Consider the following 6,417-nt stretch of genomic DNA (forward strand, 5'->3'; position numbering starts at 1 on the left):
ATCGAGCTCGAAATGCACACTGCCTATTTTAGTGCTTGGCGTGAAGCCGGTAAAAGAGCATGGGGGTTTTAACAGACGACGCTGTAATCAATGCTGTTGTTCTTCCAGAGGACTTTTCATGTCTGTGCTGGGATAGAAGAGTAGAATAATTACAGTTTTGTATTAGATAATCCTGAACAGCAGGATGTGGGCCATGAGGCGGATGTGTAACACTAAAATATTGTTCACATCTGTCTCAGTTTGAATAATCTGTTTAAACTCCCCATTATGTTTATAAATATATCAGTAGAGTTACGTTCTACTATTTATATACCCACTAAAAATATGATTCAGTGTAACAATATGTATTAGAAAATCTTATTAGGCATATTTTAAACAGGAATCATTTGATTTGAAATTATTAAAAGACTTACATCTAATAGTAATTGTAATTTGTCTAAAATCTTTACACTTTGCTATTATCCGTCAAACCCCTTGGTTTTACCCAGTTGTCTGCAAGAAGGGAAAATCATTTAAAAATATAATACAATTTAGTATGATCACATCTTCTTATATATATTTGAATAATTACATAATGAGTATTGTTTAATTTTTACATAAATATATCCTTTACACTGAATGACCATGGTTTGTTCCTCTTAATTACATTTTGCCAAAAAGGGAGATGATATTGCCAATGTTTTTAGTATTAGTCTGTATCATTAAATTAGTTTTAATAATATTCCTGAGTAAATTATGGCAGAAGTATGTTGAAAAATAAAAAAGCATTTTATTCTACTGTACTGATGCTCCCTGCCATGCTTGCTTAGCTTGTCACTTTGTGACACTTTCTGACTTGCTTAGCCCCAAACATTACTCCTTGCAGCTATATTTATGAATAGGTTTTATTTTAACATAAATGACATTATCAGGGAGTGTATTTTGGGTCGAGAATGCCCTCAATGGTCTCTTTTGAATTTGTGGCATACCGTCACGATCCCAAACGGTCTTGCGTTTTGAAGGACTTTTATGTTGAAGTATATACTTAGTTCCCCCATTCTTTTGTCTTGTACCTTGATTGTCATCATAGTTACCCTCATTAGGTCCCATGACATCAATCACCAAGATCTGTCCCTTGTCAGCCCCCTTGTTAACAAGTACAAGTCTTGTTAACAAGTCTAAACTTCTGTGCTTCAGTTGTTGTTTGTTGGTCATTACTCCTGTTTGTGTATTCCTGTCGTTGTTCTCCAGTCTTCTCTTTGTGGATTTCACCTTTTGCTCCTGGATTATTATGCGTGGATGTTTGTCTATTAAAACTTGTGCTTGCATTTGGATTCTCTCTCTGCCTCGTCCCAGCTTACACGTTATTACCTGAAGGGGGACTCTCTGTTCAGAAATATTGGTAAACTGTTATTCTGACAATCGCAATCCAGAATCCCTTTCTCTTTTCCTTGCTAAAGGCCTGTGCATACCAAGTATGACAGCTATAATGATAAACGTAGTAAAAAAAAGATGTGAAGGATGTGATACTGAAGTAGTGGCTGCTGAAATAGTTCACATTATTACTGTTTTTACTGTATCTATGATCACATAAATGCAGTCTTGGTGACGATAAGAAGCTTCTTTCAAAATCTTTAGGGTGTGTGTGAATCTGCATTCTCAGACTGATCTCATGAAGTAGCGTGTGTATGACACGCCAATTCGTATTTCCATTTTTGGCGTGCTATCAAGACGCATAATCGCCTTTCAGCGTGTTTATGAACGCCGTTGACTTAACGTTATATAAATATATGACTTACCTCAACCCCATCCCTAAACTTAACCGTCACTGGGGTTAATGGCATTTATGACTGTTCCCTTACCATCCTAGGTAAAAAAAAAAGATATGACTTACCTCAACCCCATCCCTAAACTTAACCGTCACTGGGGTTAATGGCATTTATGACTGGAGATTTGACTGCGTGTACAGACACGCGGAATGACGCGGACGTTAATGGCGTAGACATACACGCATACACGCGGATACACGCGGATAGTTCAAAATGCGTAGAGATAACACGCCACCTGACTCAAAAGTGGCGTGTATGTTTACGCAAAAGTCATGATGTCATGTTGGCATTCAGTTACTTTCAGTTAAAACCGCCAAAACACACATTTTAGTCTGGGACTAGACTGCCTTGTCTGTGAAACCGAGGGTGAGCATTTGAGAGGAGCCTCTCTTCTACACGTTTCTCAGAGCTACCAAAGGCCTTGTTGAGCGATTAGGCCTGTTGTTAAAGTGTGTTGCGATCTTTGTGCTGCACCCTCAGAGGAAAGAGAGATGGATGTAATACAAATATCCCTGTCCTGGTGAGATTATCCCTACATCTTTTGACGGAGGAAGAAGTGACTAGAAAGAAGTCAAGAAAGAGAGTAGGAAACTAGGAATTTAATATTTGCGTGAACGAATGCGCACTCCGTGCTTCGCGTTATGAATGGGGCAGAGGAGCTGTTTAATTATTCATGGATTGTGATGGAGGAGGGAGATTTGTAATGGAGTGAGAAACTCCAGTGAAGGACAGAGAACAATTTGAGATACATTAGCCACACCTCCTACCCTGCATTTCCTCCCTGGTTTCAAGTGATTGATAGCGCACCTCAGCAGCCTTTCCTAATAGAAAGCTCGGCTCTTCATGAGGGGAACAGCATGTCTCTTTTTACGCAGGAGAATAAAAAAAGGCTATAAATGGCTTGGCCAAAAGCAAGCTAGCAAGCAAAATCTGCAATGACGAGCCTTCCTGTCTGCAAAACATAAAAAAAAAAAAAAAGCACTTGCAGACTTTTTTAAAGCTGACTTTCATCGCAGCACATAATCATAACCACCAAATCAGCAGAGACCTTCCGGAAACTGTGCTAAAAATGTTGCTTACCTTGTGCAGAGAGCTGAATATTTGTATTTTAACACTTTTGAACCATTCAGACATGCACTTTGATCCATGCTTTTGAGTTAAAAAAAAAAAAAAGTCCAAGGGCACAGTCTGTTGCATGCTGGGAGGGCTTGTGGTGTATGTCATCCTATCAGTATCACACGTCAAACAGTAAACACTAGTGTCTTCTCATTAGTAGCTTCTAAGTAATGATCCCTTTAATGATTAGGTATGCAGAGATGTTAAAGTGTTAGGGCTGAATGTCACAAATGTGTTTTGTAGTGCTGTGCAGTAATCTCTGCCTAAAGCTGCGTTGGAAAGCTTGACTGTGTTCTATTTTATTGTACAGATTTTATTCAAAAGTACAATGCCCTGAGGATGGTCTTTTGACCGAAAGCTTGGCTATTAAATTTGCTTAAAGGATTTCAAGGATTCAAGTGCACGGACAGTTTATTTATTTTTTGAGTTTTCTAGTCTTGTCTGGCAACTTGTTTATCGTGAGTGCGGTGAAACTTCAAATTCAAAAGTACAATAAAATGTAAATTTATACATAAAATTACTTGAATGCACATTTTCTATAATAAGCATGTTTTTAATTTAAATTGGTTTTGAAAAATCAAAATTTGGTCATAAATATCAGATGTCATATCGTCATAATGAAACAAGCAGAATTTAATTAAAATAATAACATTTTTTTTAAAAGAAACCTGTCTGGCATATTTTATTATTTTTTCTTCAATTTTTTTTTTTTTTTTTGCTTCGAAATTTTGCAGAAACTGGAAGAAAAACAAACAAACAAAGCAAACATTAGTCAGAGTAGAACAGAGTAGTAATATAAATACTTTTTTGTACAAATATGATGAATAACAATCAGCCACTGAATTTCTGTTTCTTTATGAAATCGCCTCTAAACACACACACACACACACACACATATGTTAATCCAAAGTGAAGGAGGATCAAATGAACCACAAGGCCCTACCCTACTCACTCATATGGATACATTTTTATGAAGTACACACTCCAGTCCATTTGGACGCATCAAACTCATTATATCACTTGTATTGTATGAGCACAGCCTCCAAGTAAGCACACTAACAAAGCTATGAGAGATCGATTAGACTTTTCACCAGTCATCTGTTGACTAGATGGCTCTTATGTGCAGTGCTGCAGACATAGAAAGACTGCATAAAATATAGCTCTAGGGGAGTAAAAACCTTGGATAAAAATGCAAAAATTCTAAAGAGAGTAACCCGAATGTCAATCATTGTTACAGCATATTCTGTATGCAAAGGATATCCGTCCTAAAAAACAAGAACTAAGGTAACCCAAACTTCCTTGATTTCTATACAAGACCCTGCTAAACACTCTATACATGCTACACAAACACAATCGTAATTTATGGGTGTGACAACCACATTGTACAACCGTGTATATATATATATATATATAACATGTATAGTTGTGATAATTGCATTTATATAAAATTTTACTTTAGTCCAAAACAGCTCCACTAAACAGGTTAAATTGTTGGTGTCCTTGCAAACGTCTACGGTCATTTTTCAGAAGTGCATTCAGTATTCCTAATTTCCTGAACGATACTTTAGGGGATTCACTCTCTTATTTAAAAAGGAAAAGGCTAAGGCTCATTCGACAATTTTTGCGGCATAATGTTGAGCAACACAAAAATATCTGACTCGCCTCTTCTATGGGGCTGATTTTTTTAGATTTTAAAAGACCCCTGTGGTAAAAATCTAGTTTTTAATGTTGTTTATGTGTCTATGTGATGCTTTAAAACAAACACTGTGCAAATTCAGAAGTCAACAACACCATTGCTGAGCATTTTCTCCTTAAAACTGCAGTGAACAAAGAGTCTCAAAAACGCAGTTTGAAATCGCCGGTGTTTCTTACATCACAAACTACCTAACCAATCACGTCAACATAGAGACGGGCTTTACAATTCATTAACTAAGCTGCGAAGCAGGGGAGGCTCGAAAGAAGCCAGGTTATCCCGGTATATTTTTCTGTTGATATGAAAGATTGTGTACATATAGTAATATAGTTGAACTATGTATATGATATATATCACAATGTTATGATGAACTACAGTATATGCCTTTCTCCACTGATGTTCTAAGTTGTTCAAAGTATTTGTAAGGATGTTGATTTTTAGAAGGATACTGTCTGACTCTGATATGCAAACCGGAACATGGTTTGTGTAACATTGGCAACACATTATTAGCGGTTTGATATAGTCAATCAAAAGGGTAGTCATATTAATTGCAGTTATGTGTCCGACATTGTAGAGAGCACATGCAAAAACTTAAAGCATTACTTTATAGACGACCCCATAATTCACTCTCAAATATTTGTCTGAATTACTTTTTGGTTCATTTATTTTTATTTCATTAATTCATATATGGCTGAATTAAAACAGTATTTGCACTTGGCATTGTGCAGCGTTTAATACAGTAAAGTTGAACAGGTTGATCAGCTATTCTGAGCTGTTGTGAGCATCCGCATATACAAAATGAAGCAAGGGTGTAGGGTTACATTCAAGCTATTTCGAGGCGTGAAGATTTTTGTTCACAGGAAAAAAATAAATAAATGTCATTTGGTGATCAAAGTTGAATTTTAATAAGGGATACAATTATTGACTACAGGGGAACTTTAAAAAGTAGAAATGTGATGCTTATTTTATTAAAATCACATTAATTCTTCTGTTAAAACATTTTTTAATTGTCACTCTTACATTGATTTTATGGTTTATGGTATTGAATTGTCAAAGAAAAATTTGAAAAATTAGATACTTTACAAGGTTAAGGTTAGCAAGTTGATCTTGCGGCTACTGTAAAGTCAACTATTGAAATTGTGGGCATTTTATCGTTTTCAGATTGGCCCCAAACTTAAACTCCTTTCTATATCCCAGAATCTTATGTTAGTTTAAAAATTATATATATATATATATATATATATATATACGTATATGTGTGTGTGTGTGTGTGTGTGTGTGTGTGTGTGTGTGTGTGTGTGTGTGTATCAGGACAGTGACAATTGCTTTTGCCGACTGAGTTTAACTTGTTTTCTGTAGATGCTGTTTTCACTCTTAAACCTAGCAGTGAGCTAAAAACACCAACACAATTGATAATAATTAAAGACAATTATGTTAACAAACATCTTAAAACACTTGAAAAATCCTCTAATGGCAAAATCCCTTTACATTCTATGGTAAAATCGTTTTTCAATTAGTTATATGTTCTCTCCACCCATTCCTGTGATGTCACACACAGTGAGTCATTCACAGCTTCACAGACAGCGTATTTAAAGTGAATAGCTTTTGACACCATCTATTTTTTAGACAAAAGTTAATTAAAAGAAGACAACTCACAAGTTTAACACAGTGTGTGTTCTTATTATGATGAAACGAACACATGAAACACACAAACTACTCAACTAAAGCAGATGCAGACAATAAGCGATGCACAAATATATCTGAATAACCTTTTAAATAAATTGCTGTTTCATAACATAG

The sequence above is a fragment of the Pimephales promelas genome, chromosome 5 (genome assembly GCF_988280905.1).
Source record: "Pimephales promelas chromosome 5, fPimPro1.hap1.1, whole genome shotgun sequence".
NCBI classification, from domain to species: domain Eukaryota; kingdom Metazoa; phylum Chordata; class Actinopteri; order Cypriniformes; family Leuciscidae; genus Pimephales; species Pimephales promelas.